Below are 18,963 nucleotides of genomic sequence, written 5' to 3'. Positions count from 1 at the left end.
AGGGCTTGCCATAGTGCCTGGCATCTTGTAAATTGATCACTGCCTAGCTGTTGCACAACCAAACGGGGACAGGGCAGCCTCAGATTCCTTTCTTTCTCCTTCCTGGAGGAGAGAAAGCAGGTCAGGCATTCCTCGGCAGGGTGCCCATGAAGCTGAGGGTGCCCGCATGGGTGTCTGTCTGCAAGAGGGATTAACTCCCGGCCTTGGACACTGTGCCACACGTCTGTCTGTCTTCATGCTGTGGGGGAGCAGTTGGGAGTGGGTGAGGCCAGCCCAGCACAGCCTCAACTGCAGACTGAGGGCTGTTGCTGCGGAATGGGGAGCACCTAGCACAGTGAGCTAGTTTCCCACGCCCTCTTTACCTGTTCATTCAGGCATCACCTCCTTGCTGTGTGGCCTTGGGCACTGTCCTGTCACCTCTCTGTGCCTCAGGCGTGTCCTCTGTCAAATGGGACAACCAAAGTACTTCTCAGCATGGCTGTCACGGTGAGATATGAACATCCATGTTGCCCAGTTTGAGAGCTACTCTGAAGATGTGAGCTGTCTTCTGAAAATTCTTTAGCCTTATTTGTTCACCCGGCAAGGATTTATGGAGCACCCACTATGTCCCAGACCAGCTGAGTGCCAGGGCCTGGAGACATAATCAATGGGATCCCATTTCAAATAAACCAGATTCTTTAAAAAATGTTTATGAGACAGCTGGGGAAATGTAAACCCAGACTGGATGACATTGGATGGAATTCAGAAATGTGTTCATTTTTTTTTTTTAGCGTGTCGTCATTTTGCGGCTATATTTTTTAAAAAATCCTCATCTTTTAAAGACTCACACGAATGTGTTTATAGATGAAATATGATGATGTCAGGAATTTGCTTCGACATAATGCAGTCCATAAAACTAAAATGATTCCCCAAAACAAGTGTATTAAAAAAAAAGAAATCCAGGGGCGCCTGGGTGGCTCAGTCGGTTAAGCGTCTGCCTTTGGCTCAGGTCATGATCTCGGGGTTGTGGGACCAAGCCCCGCATCGGGCACCTGCTCAGTGGTGATTCTGCTTCTCCCTCTCCCTCTGTGATCTCTCTGGCTTTCACTCTATCTCAAATAAGTAAACGAAATCTTAAAAAAAAAAATCCAGTGGTGGAGAGGATGTAGGGGGAGCATGGATCAGATCAGTAGATGCTGTGATAGTGCTTGGTGAGTTTAGCGAAAATGCAATCCCTTAACTAAGTGGCTAATTACACACCCTGCGTGAGCAAGGCCCTAAGGAGAAAATGGGGAGCCAGAAGTAGGGTGGCCATGGTGGGAGTTTTGTGTTGATTCTAACTGGGCGGCGGTGCCAGGTGCATGCATTGGAATGCGTGGGGGTGGCGAGGGGTGTCCAGAAATTGCCTGCCAACCTCCTTTCCTTCTTGCTGGCCCTTCTCCTGCAGGAGCCTGCCTGCAAGCTTTAGCGACGAGAACCCCAGACCTTGTGGAGGTTCATGGGGGTCCCTGGAGGCAAAGCCAGCACCGAGCTGTGTCCCCAGCTGTCCATCTGCCCCATCTCAACACCTGCCGGCCCTTGTCCTCTTGTGTTCAGCATATACCCAGTGCTATGGACTGAATGTTTGTGTCCCCGCAAATTCACATGTTGAAACCTAACCCCCCACGTGATGGTGTTAGGAGGTGGGGCTTCGGGGAGGTGATGACAGAGAAGATAGTTGCCTCCCAGCCCCGGGAACCATGAGAAATAAATCTGTGTTGCTTCCAAACCACCCCATCTATGGTATTCTGGCCTAGCAGCCGAAACAGATGGAGACACCCAGCATAACATGCTCCGGGCCACATTCTTCATGGTCACAACCTACTGATGGATGGGGTCCATGGTCCACGTGACAGCCCACTGAGAAAAGATGCCCACCTCCCAGCCCTGGCTTCCAGAGGCTTCCACGGCAGGAGGCCAGGAAGGGATGTTCTCCCGGCCCTCCAGAGCCCTTGGGGCCCCATTCAGAGAGAAGGATGCTCTTTCCCGCATTACTGCGGCTCCCTGACACGGGCACCTGGGTCACCGATGGCTCACGTCAGGGGACAAAGGTGGGGATGACCCAACCACCCCAGCGTCAGCTCCTTGAAAAGGTATGAGTCCCAGCTCTTTCGGAAAGCTGTTTGGCAGAGTGTTTCAAGGGCCTGGAAAGGTCTACGCTTTCCTTTCCAGTGATCACACTTCTGGGAATTTGCCTGAAGGAATTAATCCTAAAAAAAAAAAAAAAAGAAAGAAAGAAAAGAAAGGCCACGTGCCTAGTGGTTTCTACTACAGCGACATTTATAACAGGAAATCATCAGGCGTGCCCTGCATGTTGTAACTCTTGCTGGAATCGTAAGTAGGCATTTTTTAAAAGGGAGTCAAGAGGGCTCTTTATCCATGCATCATCCCAGGGTCCTTGGATCGAGCCCCGCATCGGGCTCCCTGCTCCGCGGGGAAGCCTGCTTCTCCCTCTGCCACTCCCCCCGCTTGTGTTCCCTCTCTCGCTGTCTCTCTGTCAAATAAATAAATAAAATCTTTAAAAAAAGAAAAGGAAAGAAAAGAATATGAAGTCTGGCATCTTAAGGCGGGTTTCTTTTTTGGAGGGTCCTGTGGCTTTCTGGAAGGGAAGAGAAGGACAAGTGGAAAAACCCAGGGAGGCTCTAGAACTCCCCCCTCAGGAGGCAACACCCCTCCAGACGGGGATTTGGCCTTTTTCACACTTGTCTGCGGCTCAAACAGCCCGGCCTCTTTTCTGGAGACTGAGGCAGGCATGTTTGCTTCTTTCTAAAAGGTTTTGAAAGCTCTTTATTTTATTGCAAAAGCAATTCATGTTCATTGTTAAAAAAAAATAAGAAAGAAAGTACAGAACTGGAGAAAATAAAGCTCCTGCCCATCCCTCCCCTTCCCTTCAGAGGGCCACCTTCAGATGTTTGGGGTCCTTTCTTTTATTTATTTATTTATTTTCCGTATCAAGGGTTTTCAGACTTTTTTTTTTTTTTAGCTCCAAGCCACAGTGAAAAAATAGATTTTGTATTGTAATTTTATGCAATGCTGCTTATTATAAGAAATGCTGTCTGGGGTTGGCTCTGTTACCCTGTCCTGTCTGTGCTTTCCCATTCCATCCCATTCCATTCTGTTTAAAAGACAAGGCGGCTGGTCATAACCCAGCCGTATGGTTTCACGCCCCACTGCTGGCTGGGACGTTCAGGAAAACAGGCTGTAGGTGTTCATGTTCAAGGTCAGCTGTCCATCCCCTACCGACCGCCTCCCTTCCTCCCTGCTCTACAACTTGCCTTTCCCACTGGAGGATTTCACAGCCCCATCTCCGGAACTGGACATACGGGGCTGGGACCACTTTTTCTTCCTTTAATGGCGGCAGAGGACCGTCTGCAGTGACTTTTCATGATGTGTTTGTCCAGCTCCTTCTCAGTAGCCATTTGCATTGTCTACGCCCTGGGCTGTCACCAGCGAGGTTCTGCGGGACGTCCCATGTGCGCACACAGCTGCAAGGACATCTGTGCAGTGGGATCCCAGGGCGGAACCCCCAGGTCCACAAGGGAGCACCTCTCAACCACCTCGATGGCAGCCGGGAATGGTCCGGAGAGGGGCTCACTGAGGGGTGCTTGAGGGGTGGGGGTGCAGGAGGACTGATTGCTCCCTGCGGGGTGCCCTGCATTCCACGACTACGCAGGACTTCACTTCTGTTTCGTCCGAAACCTGCTCACGACGCTGGGAAGTACCTGTATGGGTGTGAGAAATGAGGCCGGCCCGGGATTCACTTCTCCTTTCTCCTCCTTCGCTTCCTCTTTTGTCACTGGAGGGCTTTGGAGGAGGGGACCCTCCGCAGCCCTGATTCCACAGCTCTCCCATGCCACTGGCCTTTCTGCCCAGGGGTCTTAGGGCTCTCGTGTTGTGCGACATGGCCTGCTGGTGTGCAGGCGAGAAAAAGCTGGGTCCACGCACACGTGCACACGATTCGGAATGGGGACCCCTGGCTGCAGTGAATTAGAAAGAAAATTCGAGCGGTTAACATCAGAATTTATTCGTAGTCCTACCTTAGTTTCGAGGGTCTGACACAGGTGGCAAAACCTTGGGTCTTGATTGCTTCCTCACTGATAATGTTTTAAAGAGGGGACAGCCAGTGCAAAGGCCCTGAGGCAGGACTGTGCTAAGACAGCAGGGAAGCCAGTGTGGCTGGAGAGGGGTGAGTGAGGTCAAGGTGTTTGGAGATAATCGCCGAGAAGAACGGGGCTTAGATCATCTAGACTTCTGGAGGCCTTAGGGAGGACCCTGACTCCTCTCTAGATTGTGAGGAAACTTGAGTCAGGAGCTCAGGTTGGGGGGTTGGGGTTGGTGACTTGTGTCCAGAGTTCATTTGTTTGAGCGGGACCATTTTCTCATCACTGGGCCATGGCTTGCTGCCCACAGATCAAGACTGTGATTCCAGAAACAAATGGAAGCACGCTCATAGGCCTTATGGGTTTTTGTTCCTGATGGAAGGAGAGCTTCGGAACAATAGTGACACACTAGTAGCAGCCTCTCTCCGTGCCAGGCAAGGTGCCATACTGCCCCCTTCATGGTTTTTTCTCCCTGTCATGGCCACACTGGGAACTGGCAGGACAGCCGAGAAACCGGCGGAGTCTGGAGGGAGGGGCCAGCTGAGGTCTTGCTGCTGGGAAGGAGCCAAAGGGAACTTTGGCCCAGGCCTCGTGCCAGAATTGAAGTCATCACCGGCCGTTTCCTCTGAGCGGAGGGGCCTGACCACCTACCCCCCAACCCGCAAGCCCTGCTCAGGGCCTCTGGAGGTGGGACAATTCCAGGCTTCCCTGGGCCCACAAGCACAGCCCCCATCCTGCACTTCTTCTGGCTGGTGGGAAAACCAGCCCGGAACCAAGTTCTGCAGCTGGTGTCAGGCGCCCCGGAGCTGGTGGACCAACACTGGCGTTCAGGTTCCAATTCCAGAGAACGCAGAAACAGGCCAGCAATGGTGTGCCCGGGAGAAAGCCCAAGAGGTGGAGGTCCCTTTGAAAGCCGAATGGGAAGCCCTGGACAGACACACATCCATTCCACAGCCCTGGACTGGAGGGGTGGGGTGGTGGGGGTTGCGCAGGGGTGGGTAGAATGTAAATCCCAGAGTCATACTTCTTTAACCCACAGTCACGTGGCACACCAGGCACTACTCTCCCCAAACCCTATGACGAAGCATTATCGTTTCTGCTTGACAGATGTAGGAATCGAGGCCCAGAGAGGTTAAGCAAGGTGCCAAAGGTCACACAGCTGGTAATGGGAGCGGTGGTCTTTGGGGCCAGTCTTGTGTTTAGCTCCATGCTGTGAAGAGGTTCTCGGAGCTTAGAGCCTTCCAGATCACCTAGACCTTCCAGGCCATAGAACCTCAGAGCCTATCCCTCCAGTACAGCCTCCTACAGAGCCCCCCAGGGGAAGGAGAGGCTGACCCACGTAACGACAGCTCACCTGGGCCTCCATCCGGGCACTGGCTGCAGGTGCCACCATTCACGGACAGAGACCAGGGACTGCCTGCTGACCTGGGCCTCCTGCTCTGGCCGCAGCAGACTGGGCAGGTAGCATTGCCAGATAGAATGGAGAACGTCCAGGTAGATGTGAGTTTTAGACAAACAAGGAGTGATTTTTCCTTGTTGTTAGTCTTAAGTATGTCTGGTGCAATATTTGGGACATACGTACACTAAACAATCACTGGCTGTTTGTCTAAAATTCACACTTAATCGGGCACCTTGTGTTTTGATTTGCTACATCAGGCAGCTCTCCCAAGGCCGCTCTCCAGCGCCCCCTCACCCCCAGCTCACCCCATTTTGGCTCCATCTCTCGGCAGCAGAAACAAAGGGCTTGTCCAGGGCCAGGATATGGGCACAGGGTCCCCCTGGCCTCAGTTTCCCCGTCTGCCTGGCTCAGCAGTAAGAATCTCTGCTCCGCAGGGCTTCTTGGAGGAGGTGTCGTGTGACGTGTGCGGGAACCGTGTTTTGCAAACGGAGGAGGTATTATGGAAACATTGGGTACCAGAATTTGTTGTTAGGAGTAGCACAGACCGGTCCGTGGAGGCTCTTTCTGGGGACTGAGTTCCTTCTCTGAAGATTCATTATTTTATTTTATTTTTTTTAAAGATTTTATTTATTTATTTGACGGAGAGAGACAGTGAGAGCAGGAACACAAGCCGGGGGAGCGGGAGAGGGAGAAGCAGGCTTCCCGCTGAGCAGGGAGCCCGATGTGGGACTCGATCCCGGGACCCTGGGATCATGACCTGAGCCGAAGGCAGACGCTTAACGACTGAGCCACCCAGGCGCCCTGAAGATTCATTATTGTAAACAAGCGATTTGTACGTGTCCTGTAAATGTCAGTAAATGGAAGGGAGTAAAAGGACACAGTCTCCTTATTCAGAGACTACAGTTTGTGGTGTTCTTTATCCTCGAGAAAGTGTGAAGGCATTTTCCCAGATGTGTGTGTGTGTGTGTGTGTGTGTGTGCGCATCCCCCCCCCCCGCCTTTTAAGAAAAAAACCAGGATGATCTGCATTCTTCTAGACAACTCGTTTTTCTCCCCCAGCTGCTATAATTTCTGATGTTCTGGAGGGCATTTGAGGGCGGTTCTCCCTTTCTGTGCTGTTTGTGTGATTCCAGGGATGTGGGCGCACATGTGTTCACTTCCCAGATCTCGTGCTGAGCCTTTTTGGGTTAGAACACAACAGCAAAGTCTTTGGTGGGAACAGAAACAGTCACGGATGTCGTGAAAAGCCATGTAGCTCCCCCCCCCCCACACACACCTTTTGCTGTGTCCTAACAGGGCATACACGGGATGCCTGGTTTAATTTATTTTTTTAAGGATTTTATTTATTTATATAGGAGAGAGAGAGAGAGCATAAGCAGGGGGAAGGGCAGAGAGGAAGAAGCAGACTCCCGGCTGAGCAGTGAGTCCACCACGGGGCTTGATCCCAGGACCCCAGGATCATGACCTGAGCCAAAAGGCAGATGCTTAACTGAGCCATCCAGGCGCCCCCCCCTTTTTAAATTGAGATAAAATTCACATATATAAAATTTAACATTTCAACTATTCTGAACCCTACGATTCTGTGGCATTTAGTACATGCAAAATATTGTGCAACTACTCCCATGATCACCTTCCAGAACATTCATAACACACCCTAAGAGAAACCTTATACCCATTAGAAGTCGCTTACCGTTCCTTCCGGCCCCAGAGCCACCACAAATCAGCCCTGTGTCTCCATAGAATTGTCTATTCTTGAAATTTCATACAAATGGAATCATATGATATGGGACACCTTTTCTGTCTGGCTTCTTTCGGTGAGCATAATGTTTTCAAGCATAATGTTTACATCCACCTGGTAGCACAAGCTAGTACTTCTTTCCATTTTCTGCCCAAATGACATTCCATCATATGGAGACACAACATTTTGTGTCTCCATTTATCGGTTGACAGACATCTGGGTCATTTCCACCTTTTGACTGGCGTGAATGTTGCCGCTACGAACATTCCTCTCTCTATTTTTGTTTGAATACCTGTTTTCAATCACTTTGTGTATATCTTTAGGGCTTGGGCAGCAGCTGTACCGTTTTGCATGGCCACCAGCAACGTGTGAGAGTTTCAGTTTCTTCACGTCCGTCCCAGTACTTGTTATTTTCCATTGAGAAAAAAAAAATTTATGACCAACCCAGCGGGTATGAAGCGGTATCTCATTGTGGTTTTGATTTGCATTTCCCCGATGACTAATGATAGGGAGCATTTTTTTCATGTGATTCTTGGCCGTTTGTATATCTTTTTTGCAGAAACATCTACTCAAGTCCTCTGCCTATTCTTAGTATTAAAAAAGCAGTTTTTTTTAAGCAGTTCTTTTTTTTTAAAGATTTTATTTATTTATTTGAGAGAGAGAATGAGAGAGAGAGAGAGAGCATGAGAAGGGGGAGGGTCAGAGGGAGAAGCAGACTCCCTGCGGAGCAGGGAGCCCGATGCGGGACTCGATCCCGGGACTCCAGGATCATGACCTGGGCCGAGGGCAGTCGCTTAAGCAACTGAGCCACCCAGGCGCCCAAAAAAGCAGTTTTATTTTATTTCTTATGGGAAAATATCATTAAATTTTACCAGTTCAACCATTTTTCAGGGGACAGTTCGGTGGCATTAAGTACATTTGCAATGTTGTGCAACTATCACCGCCACCCAGCTCCAGAACATTTTGTAGAAGAGACTATTTTTTAAAAGCAGTTTTAAGGGGGCGCTTGGGTGGCGCAGTCGGTTGAGCGTCTGACTCTTGGTTTCAGCTCAGGTTGTAATCTCAGGGTTGTGAGATCGAACCCCACATCGGCTCCGCGCAGTGTGGAGTTTGCTTGAGTTTCTCTCTCCCTCTCCCCCTGACATTCCCACTCATGCTCTCTCTTTCTCCCTCAAATAAATAAATAAATCTTAAAAAAAAAAAGCAGTTTTAAGTTTACAGCAGAATTGAGAGGAAGGTACAGAGATTTCCCACACCCCTATCCCCCCCCGGAAACCGGGCATGCACAGCCTCCCCTGTTATCAGCATTCCCCACCAGAGTGAGACATTTATTTGTCTGTTTCTGCCAAAAAGGCAGTTGGGATTTTGATAGAGATCACACTAATCTCTACATCAGTTTGGGGAGTCATGCCCGTGATGGTTAGTTTTATGTGTCAACTTGGCTAGGCTCTAGTAGTCAGTAATTCAAGTAAACACCAATCTAGGTGTTGCTAGGAAGGTATTTTTAGATGGGGTTAACTTCTACAACAAGTTGACTTTAAGTAAAGGAGATTATTTTGGTAATTTGGGCCTCATCCAATCAGTTACAAGACCTTAAGAGCAAAACTGAAGTTTCCCAGAGGAAGAATTATACCTATGGAGCAGAGCTTCTGCCTGAGGGCTTCATCTCTCTCTCTCTTCCTAGCTCTCTTTCTCTCAATCCATCCTATCTTGTCTGTCTGTCTGTCTGTCTGTCTATCTATCTATTTATCTATCTAGCATCTCCTTCCAGTACCATTTCTCTGATAGAACTCTGACTAATATACTACATGAACATCTTTCCATTCATTTAGGTCTTTAATTTCTTCAGCAATATTTTGTAGTCTTCAATGTCCAAGTCAAACTTCCTTAAATTATTTTCTGAATTTTATTTTTGTGCCATTCCTTGCTAGTGTAGAGAAATGCAACTGATTTTTGTATGTTGATCTAGAATCCTGCCACCTTGCTGAACTTGTTTATTAGCACTGATAGTTTTTTGTGTGTGTGGGTTCCTTAAGATTTTCTCTATATAAGATCATGTTGTCAGGGAGCAGAGATAGTTTTATGTCTTCCTTTCCAATCTGGGTGCTTTTTATGTCTTTTTCTTGTGGAACTGTCCCGGCTAGAACCTTTGTCCTGGATAGAAGTGGCAAAAGCAGATGTTCTTACTTGTTCCTGACCTTGGGGGGCGGGGCGGGGGGAACATCCAGGCTTTGACCACGGAGGATGTGAGCAGTAGATGTTCTTTATCAGCTTGTGGAAAGTTCCTTCTATTCCGACTTTGTTGAGTGTTTTTCTCATGAAAAGGTGTTAGATTTTGTCAAATGCTTTTTTAGCATCTTTTGAGATGATCACGTGCCGGGTTTGCTTTCCTTCCCTTCTCTGAGGCCTTGGGTTGGAAATTCAATCTCTGTGGTTTTCTCAGGGATTAAAAAAACAGTCACAGTTTTACAGCTCTCCCCATAAATAATCGCCAACTCACAGGCGCAGTTAAGTGTTCAGGATATAGGAAAAAAACAAAGCCGGCTCTGGGTGTGCTCAGCAGTTGCAGGGAGAAAAACAAATAAAAACGTGGTAGCACCGAGTAAAAGGCAGCAGTGAATTCAGGTGTGCAATTACTTCTCCCCCTGCAGAAAGGAAAAAGGAAAGAAAGGGGAAGGTGAAGGCAGGTGGGCAGGCGGGAGGGAAGGAGAGGAAAGGAGGCAGGGAGGAAAGCATTCACACGTTTCCTAAACATTTTGCTCTGAGTTTCCCTAGGCCTCGTGTCTTTCAAGTGGCAGTCTGTGATGCTCTGGGTTAATGTCAGGACGACAGGTCTTTCTGCCCACCTTGAGAATGGAGAATGGCAGAGGTTGGGCATAATCTAGCTTCCTCTATCATTCTAAAATAAAAGATTGGCCTCCCTAATAACATCAACCTGGCAATTTCTCATGGGGACTTTGAAATCCCCTCCTCCAGCTGAGTCCATGGCTGATAATGGCTGGGTGCACATGATGAAAGGTGGTAAGAGCTTTGGACAAGGACGGAGGGGACAGTTTGCTGTGGGACTTTGGGCAAGTCCCTCTCTCTGTCTGGGTCTCAGTGTCTCTGGGGTTTCTGTGCAAAGGCAGGGGATTCTATCACTGGAGGAGTTCTAGGATCCAGTAGGATCCAGGTCTATAAATCCCTCGAGTGGCTCATAGGCTTTCCACCCAAGTGGCATTTCTCTAGATGGCCACATTAGGGTTCCTGGCATCTCCAGGACTCTGTACTTTGAAAGCCACACCGAGCTCCTTAATGCCTTGTGATGACTTCTCAGAGGGCCCATGCTGGATCAGGGCAGCTGCTATTACTTGAGCAGGCAGACAAGGCTCTTATCAGATCGGCAGGTGGTACCTACCCATTTAGGGGCAGAGGACTGAGTGGATGTTGAAACAGGAGATACTGATTTCCAGAGTTTTACTGACAGAATGAGAAAGTACCTAGGGGCCGTGGACCACCCTGGGGGCATAGAAAGTAGTAAGATTAACGCTCAATCTGTGCTAACCCCTTTGCCTGCATTGTCTTCGTAGAAGTTTTGAGACAGGTACAGTCATGCCCATTTTACAGACAGGAAACTGAGGCCCAGAGAGAGTGGGTGACTTGCCCAAAGGCACACGGAATATTTCGGGCTGTCTGGATGCATCTGAACGTACAGACTTGAGGACTGGGGAGAGAAGGGCCGCCCTACAAAGGGCAGGGAACCTTGGATCTGGGACTGGAGGTTGATGGTCTGCGTTGTCTGAGGGTGGGGAAGGAATGCCAGGGATGGGGTATCTACGGGAGTGGGGAGAGCAGGGGGCGGAAATCAGGAGGGGATGGGACCGACGTGCAGGGGCAGAATCCCCAAGGGGAGACTGAGGATGGGGCGACTGGGGGGCCTCCGAGGTCAGAGCGAGGGGCCTGGGCTGCAGCTAGGGGGTCCCGGGAGTGAGCGGGGTCGGGGTGTACTCTGGGGGTGTTCCGAGGGACGGAGGGGACGGGCAGGACGCGGAGGGTGGACAACCTCGGGCAGGGTCCCGGGGCGGGCTGGCCCGCAAGCGAGTTGAGGCAGCCCGCGGCAAAGCGAGAGCCGGAAGCCGGAGCCGCCCCCCGCCCCGCCCCCTGCCTCGCCCCGCCCCCTGCCCCGCCCCCGGGCTCGCCCCGCCCCCCGGCCCCCGCCCCCCCAGCCGGGCCCCGCGGCTCGCCAGCGCCGCGCGCTCAGACCTCCCGGTTCGACTGGCGGCGCGGGCGGCGGTGAGTGCAGCGCGGGCGCGGGCGCTGGTGGGGGGCGCGGCAGCCCGCGCGGGAGCGGGTCTCGGCGGCGTAAGCGCTAGCCCCAGGCTCGGGAGCAGCCGAAGCCGGAAGACCCGCGGCATCGCGCCGGTCGCGGTGGCGGGGACCCCAGCGGCCCCCGGGGGTCGAGGCGGGCTGGAGGGCGTAGGGGTCCCGCCGAGATGTGCCGCGGGGGGCCCGTCGGAGCCGGGGCACGGGCTGGGTTCCGGCCCTGCTCCCAAGAGTGGGCCCATCGCCCGCTCTGGGGTGGTCCGGAAAAATTTCCGGACGCCGGTCCCAGAAATTCGGCTTCTAAGGGCCGCGCTGTATCTGCGCTTTTCGCCCCGCCACCCTCAGCGGGTGCCTTTGTGGACACCGGCGGCGGGGGGGGGGGGGGGCGGAAGGCTAGGGAGCCACCGAGAGGTGAAAATCCGGACAGAGCGCGAAGGGAGCTTTGGCCCTGGCTAGATCCCCTCTCCGAGGGTTAAGGTGGGCACCGGGTGAGTGCAGGGTCGGCCCAGACCCGCCCACTGCCTGTGCCGCCTGGATGCGGGTGGCACCGGCTGGGGAACCTGTGGCAGAGGTGGACATCACCCCTCCCCCGCCAAGCCTGGCAGGTGGCCTCCTCCCCTGTTCTCCAGGTCAGTATAGATCTGGGCAGTGGGGTGGGTGTTGTGTCTGCACTTCCTGGTCAAGGTCAGGGGATGGGGAAATGGGCATATTCTGGAAGGGCGGTACATTCCAGGGATCAGGCCAGTTGGACCTTTACTAGTTTTCTGGTCGCTTTTGTGCTTCTGATTCATGGGACTGATGTCGTTACCTGTTGGACTGACCTTTGGTGTTTGGGAAACCCAGTTTCTGGAAGCCACGGCCCTTCCCTTCTTAACCCATCAGGTTAGACTCTCCCACCAGTCTTCCCAAGAGGGATAAATCCCTCCCTTTGGCCTGGTGGGCTAGTGCTGGTTCAGGGGCTGCCTGGAAGGCAGGTTGGCCCTGTGGTTCCCCTGGGGCCCTTGTAAGGAAGGACATGGTTTGCATTAGTGTATGCTTGACTGCCTCACTTACCTTCCTGCCCCCATCCCCAGCCTTTTCAGGGTGGTTCTTTTTTTTTTTTTTTTTAAGATTTTATTTATTTATTTGAGAGAGAGAGAGAGAGAGAAACAGCATGAGAGAGGAGAGGGTCAGAGGGAGAAGCAGGCTCCCCGCTGAGCCGGGAGCCCGATGTGGGACTCGATCCCAGGACTCCGGGATCATGACCTGAGCTGAAGGCAGTCGCTTAACCAACTGAGCCACCCAGGCGCCCTCAGGGTGGTTCTTTTAAAATGGGACTAACCTGGATGCCATTGTAAAGAGAGGCATGAGCTGGTGTCTGCGGCTCCACCACCGTGTTTGGTTTTGTCACGGTTGGATCAGAATCCAGAGAGCAGGTGACTTGTTCTACCTGGCATGGAATAACATCTCCTGCTGCACTTGGTTTACCTTTAAGCCAGCCTTTGTCTGGGATCTGAATGTGTACCAGCCTCTCTAAGAAACATTAATTGTAGCTCTCCTATGAGGGAGGCCCATCTTCCCTCTTTACTATTTTCCTCTTACTTTAAGGCATTGATAATAGACGCTCTTATTCACATTTGGAAAAGTATCCTTGTAATGTTTTTGTGGTTGAAGTGACTGGGTGATCGATCTGAGATGGAGGATCAATTTCTCAGGTCTCTAAAATACTAGATAGTTTGGCGAGTATACCTCCCTTTGCTCCTTCAGTCCCTTTTATGGGCTGGCTGTGGGGAAACAAAGTGCTACCCTTGCCCTTTAAAGGATACAGGAGAAATGGCTCCAGGCCCTGAGGGGTTTATGCTGTGGGTCGAAAGTGGAAACACATGCAGGCAAAAAAGTCAAGTGTTCTGTAATTCGTGGAAGGAGCTTGAGGGGAGTGGAAAGGAGGGAGGTGTGAGCGAGGAGCCAGGATAGCTACAGTGGGTTTAGTAGCAAAGCCAAGGCCTGAGTTTATGTGGCAGAAGGGGCATGTGGACATGGTGAGCAGCATTCCAAAGGAGCAGAAGGGTCTCGGCAAAGCTTCAGAGGAGGCACAGACAAGACAAGGGTTGGACCATAAAAGGGAAGCCACGGGGAGGGAAGGAGCCAGAAGGCATTTCCAGCCTATGTTGATTTTCAAGGAGATCAGCAGTATATACTCTTGCTGTTAACCACCCACACTGATTGGAGGTGTGTATTAATACCACTCTAAGAATGGGCCGGTGCCCACCTGGGACTTAAAATTCTCCCACCAAAGATGAAACCACCCAGAGCTACAGTGATGGTGGAGGACAGGAGACTCATAAGAGGAAGTCCTAGAACCTTGGCACTACGTGTTGTCCTGTATTTCTTTTTGCTTTTATTGCAATGAAAACAGCCCAGTGGGAGAGGTGGTCCATCTCATCAGGCAAACAGAACTCCTTAACTCTGCCTTTCTCTAGTACAGACGTGTTTATGGTGTCTTTGGTGCCCAGTTGGCCTTCCCTGATCTGTTCTGAACTCAACTCGTGTTTTCTTAACCTTAAAATTGTTATTTATGCTCAAAGTGGTGCTTTCATAGGTCCCCGCAATTTCTTCTTACTGTTTGAGCCTGCATTGGTGTTCTGGGCTGCTGTGAATGCTTCCTTGGCTAATGTAGTTGTCCCTCGGGTGCAGATTATTTCAGTAGGACTGTGTGTAATTTCATAGGATTTAAGACACGGACAGAGGACTGCCTGGCTGGCTCAGTCAGTACAGCATGCAACTCAGGATCCCAAGGTTGTGAGTTCGAGTCCTATATTGGGTGGAGAGATTACTTAAAAATAAAATCTTAAAAAAAAAAAAAAAGAAGAAAGGAAATATTGAGGGCATTTGTGTGGTGGTTCTGTGCTTACCTGTAGTAGGTCGGAAGTGCATTCACCGGGATCCTAAAAGCCCGAGGCACTCCCTCCTTTATCACTTTCTTCTTTATAGGTGTTCACTTGAAAGAACAATGGAGAATTTCAGCTACTTAGCTCAATGACCTTTAGAATTGACAGTGTTCCTGGAGTAAATTTAGGAGCTCAGCATTGCCTTGCCTTAACCTTGAGTCTGGGGAGGTTATTTGTAGGCGATGCATTGATGTTTTTTGAAAGTTATATAAAAAATAACACTATTGCAGAAAGCGTGGAAGATAAAGAAGATCAGGCATAATCTCAGCTTGTGAACCAAACAGCTAGCATCAGCTTTCCTTGTTTGTTCCGTGGCTTGATCTGTTATCATGGTGCCTGTTTATCCGAAGCTACAATCAGGGTACATACAATTTTGTATCCCGATGCAGTCCTGTTAATGTTCTCATCGTGCCGCTTCATCAAAACTCATCATTCCTGTGGAAACTTGCGGATGTGGTTTCACCAGGAATCCAGAGGGAAGTCGCCCTCTCTGATTCCGGGGGAGCAGCCCACCTCTCCAGTGGAAGGATTTTCCATCTCGCAAATCACTGTAATTTGTACTTACGCCATCTTTGAACCTGGCTCTCAGACTGTGGTAACTTTATCTTTGGTTTGTGGGACATGTCACCCCATGGAAACAGACAGAATTCAGAAGATGGTATTTGAAAATAATTTCTCTGAAATATTTCCTCTGAGCTTCAGTGTTTTTACTGAGGTATACCAAATCTGAATTTGTTTGAGGGCAGCTAGCCCAAGAGCTGTCATAATGTTGTCTCACTTCCTTTCCCGAAGAGGGCTGGAGATCCCATTTTCCCCTTTTGTCTAAATTCTTCCTCCTTACTAATTTAGAGTTTAGAAAGCACCATTCTCTGGGACATTTTCCGGAACCGTGGGCAAGTTAAATTCCATTATAACAAAAACAGCATTGCAGTATCTTTGTATTTTCAAGTTTGCTAGCTAGTGGCCCTTAGTTTAAGAATTTTGAGCAATATTCGATTTAGTACATGTACAAGTCAGATAGTTCCTTAGAGTTTTTATAATCAGGTTTCACTTACGTTCACATTATTGAAAGAGCATTTTTCTCCAGAGATTGCAAAAGACCAGATCTTTTTGGCCTTCCCAGCTGGTTCTCCACCTTGTATACAAACAGGGCTGTTTTCTTAGGCATCAGGGACAATTTTCAGGAATGCCCTTTGCAGCCCCCCCCCTTTTTCTTTTTTTGCTGAAGGAATCCCTTTTCCCCTGGGGTCATTTCAGTGATGCGAATATTCCAATATTGGGAGCTGGTCTCTGGGTTGCTTCTCTGGGGCTGGAGGGTGGGGGCAGGGAGTAGAAGTGAATAATCTTCCTTTTCTCTCCTTGAAAGAACTGATTTTAAGAAGGAGGATTAAGTTGGTGGTGAAAAAGCTGCTTTATCTTCTCCCTGAAGGCCTTGCCCTTTTCTGTGTTGATCTGATGTATTTTTAGAAGAGTTTATCACCCACATTTGTTTAAAACCACTGTGAGAGTTTTGAAATCGATGTTTTAAGGGAGGGGTACAGATCTTAGGCCAGGCATCCTTGTGCATCCAGCTGGGAGGGGTTTTGGAGATTCTTAAACCTCAAGGCCTGTACATTGCTTACATTTGGGGATATCTTTTTCTTTCTTTTTTTCTCTTTAATCTCCCCAATTAGAAATAATTAGAAACCCTGGTCACAGAAACTGGCTTCACTTCATCTTTTGCATTTAACCAAAATACCCTTAAAAAAAATACTTTCTTAAACAACAACAACACCTTTAAAAATTTTTTTGTGTTTTAAAATTGAACTTGAATGTCTTTGGGTGAGGCCTGCCTGCCCCTGTTCACCTTACAGTTTAGTTTTAAGTTTGCAGGAAAGTTGCAGCCAGCACAGGGAGTTTCTGTTGTTAACACTGTTGCGCATCATCCCCACAGTACCCTCAAACCACGGAACTAACATTGGTGCCTCGCCATTAACAAAACTCCAGATTCTATTTTGGAGTTCACCCGTTTTCCCCCCGACTTCCTTTTTCTTTTTCTTTTTTTTTTTTTTAAGATTTTATTTATTTATTTAATTGACAGAGAGAGAGAGACAGCAAGAGAGGGAACACAAGCAGGGGGAGTGGGAGAGGGAGAGGCAGGCCTCCAGCCGAGCAGGGAGCCCGATGCGGGGCTCGATCCCAGGACCCTGGGATCATGACCTGAGCCGAAGGCAGTCACTCAACCAACTGAGCCACCCAGGCGCCCCTGACTTCCTTTTTCTGTACCAAGGTCCCATCCCGGGTACCACATGGCATTTTAACACCTTTTCCCAGCATCCTCTGGTCTCACAATGTCTCAGTCTTGTTTCCATGACTTCTTGAGGAGTACTGGTCAGAGATTTTGTAGAATTTCCCTCAGATTGGGTTTGTCTGGTGTTTTTCTCGTGGGCAGGGGAAGAATTGGCATGGAGGTGAAATGCCTTTCTCATGACATCAGGGGGTACCTGATATCCACAAGACATTGCTAATAATCTGAACCTTCTTCACTAGGTTGAGGTGGTGGTTGCCAGGTTTGCCCATTGACGAGTTCCTGTCTTTGTCTTTTTGTAGACTGTCCCTTAATAGCAAGATACTAAATCCAGCCCATCCCAGGAAAGGGGTGGGGAGACTAAGCTCCACCCCCTGGAGGGAGGGGTATTGACACACTATTTGGAATTCTGTAAGGAAGATTTGTCTTCTGTATTTAAAAAATACACACTTATAAAGTGCTTGCACGATAGATACTGCCATCATATAGGGGGTGTATGTGCTGTGTATGTTTGTAAAATCTCAGTTCTACAAGGATGTAGTGGGGCATAGCTCTCCCAAAGCCCCATGGGGACCCGGGAGAAGTGTAGAACCCAGCCCTTGCCCCAGAGAGGTGTAATGTGGTCCAGTTAGGGAGACAGAATCTAATTTGCAGACAGGATGCAATTAGGATGCACAAGGAAGGCGTATGTTGTAGAGGGCTGGATTGTGTAGGCTCGGCCCAGGCACGGGGGCAGGCTTTAAGAGAACTCAGTAGCTAACGTTTACCACCCTGTTCTCACCTGAAATCTTGCTAAAGGCGAGGCGGATGTTTCCCATAATTTTCAAAGACATGACAGCTATAATCCCCATAGTCAACTGGAATATAGCCCGAATTGAGGAAATAAGCAAATAGAAGACTTCCAAGTAACACAGATATTTATCATCAAGGCAGATGCCCAAACGTGTTTACCTTACTCATAGAAGGCACCCAAGGAAACCAGGAGCTCTTACTTTGCATAGAGTTCTCACACAGTGGGTGCTGGTTTCCCATGCTGAGAGGCTTTAGCATAGCAAGGGCAGGGATGGTTAGTTAACCAGCAGCCCCAGGCTGGACCTTCCGCAGTCTGGGATAGCACAGAACCACCAGATGCCGACCCAGGCGCCATCTTCTTATTTTTTGTAGACTTTAAGGAAGCAGAGAGAAATATGGGATTGATATTAGAAAATAGTGTGGATACTTTTTGGGGAGGGATGCTGCAGGAAGCTTCCAGTCAGAATGAAGCAGTAGCAGAAGTTACGAGGCTGGAGTTCAGACATGATGCGGGGAGAGGGACCCCCTTGGCTATGGGCCGTTGGGCCTCTGATGTCTGTTTACACTGATGGGAGTCGCTGTGTGGCTTCTGCCGCGGTTGGCTTCTCCTGGTGTTCTACATTTTGAGGCTTATTTTTAGAATCTAACTCTCCATCTTGGCAGGAGTTGAATATTTTAAGGGGGGTTTTCAAGTTGCTCTTGGGCCGCTGGTTAATTAAGCAGAACCCTTGTGTGGGGTCCCTCCCTGAAAGGTCCAGCCTGGCACACACCTCGCCTGGGCCAGGGAGGCCCTTGGTGGTGGGAAGGCTCCGGTGATCCGACCCCACCCTCCTGGCCAACTGCTGCTCGCCTCCCCATAGGACACAGGTGTGCCTGTTTCTGCACGTCCAGCCATGCTGTTCCCCCCACCCCTGACCTGCCCTTGCCTGTGTCCCCTCTATACCCTCCACTTGCCTTAGAATCTAGACTCAGTTTCCCCTTTGGGTCTGTTCCCATATCTCCCCCATGTTGGTTAACTTTGCCTCCCCAGAGGGATTCCTTAAGGCCGGTGAGGGAGAGTCCATGTCTCCCCAGTCCCATATAAACCACCAGCCTTCAGAACTCCCTGCGTGAAAAATGGGTCATTGCACAAAATTCAAAGAGAACTTTATTTTGGTAACTAGGACGCTGTTGGTACAAATTTGGGGATGATGTAGTGAGAATAGTCGTTTACACATCTCACTAAACAGAAGTAATCAGAAGCTTTAATCACTCTGCAAACACTCAGGGAGGGGCTAAGGGCCAGGTGCTGAGCAGCAACGTGAGATGGTTCAAGGGACAAAGGGCTGTGATGATGTCATTTCACCCACAGGTGGGAGTACATGGGAGGCTGGGCTGGGGAGGGCAGATACAGGTTCCTTT

General features: G+C 49.8%; 1 protein-coding gene across 1 annotated transcript in view; it reads left to right on the top strand.

Moving 5' to 3' along the window:
* The first annotated feature begins 11,463 nt into the window (after nucleotides 1-11,463).
* The window catches only part of LITAF (lipopolysaccharide induced TNF factor), a 28,791-nt gene continuing 21,291 nt past the window's right edge, over nucleotides 11,464-18,963 (top strand). Inside the window, exon 1 of the mRNA XM_028117414.2 lies at nucleotides 11,464-11,526. The gene's annotated coding sequence lies outside the window, so the exon portion shown is untranslated. The remainder of the gene's footprint in view (nucleotides 11,527-18,963) is intronic.

This window comes from Eumetopias jubatus, unplaced genomic scaffold (assembly GCF_037043125.1).
Source record: "Eumetopias jubatus isolate StellerSeaLion01/CBP00866 unplaced genomic scaffold, mEumJub1_p1.0 scaffold_12, whole genome shotgun sequence".
In the NCBI taxonomy this organism is placed as follows: Eukaryota; Metazoa; Chordata; class Mammalia; order Carnivora; family Otariidae; genus Eumetopias; species Eumetopias jubatus.
Note: the sequence above shows the minus strand (reverse complement) of the source record. Positions and strands in the feature narration are given on the sequence as shown.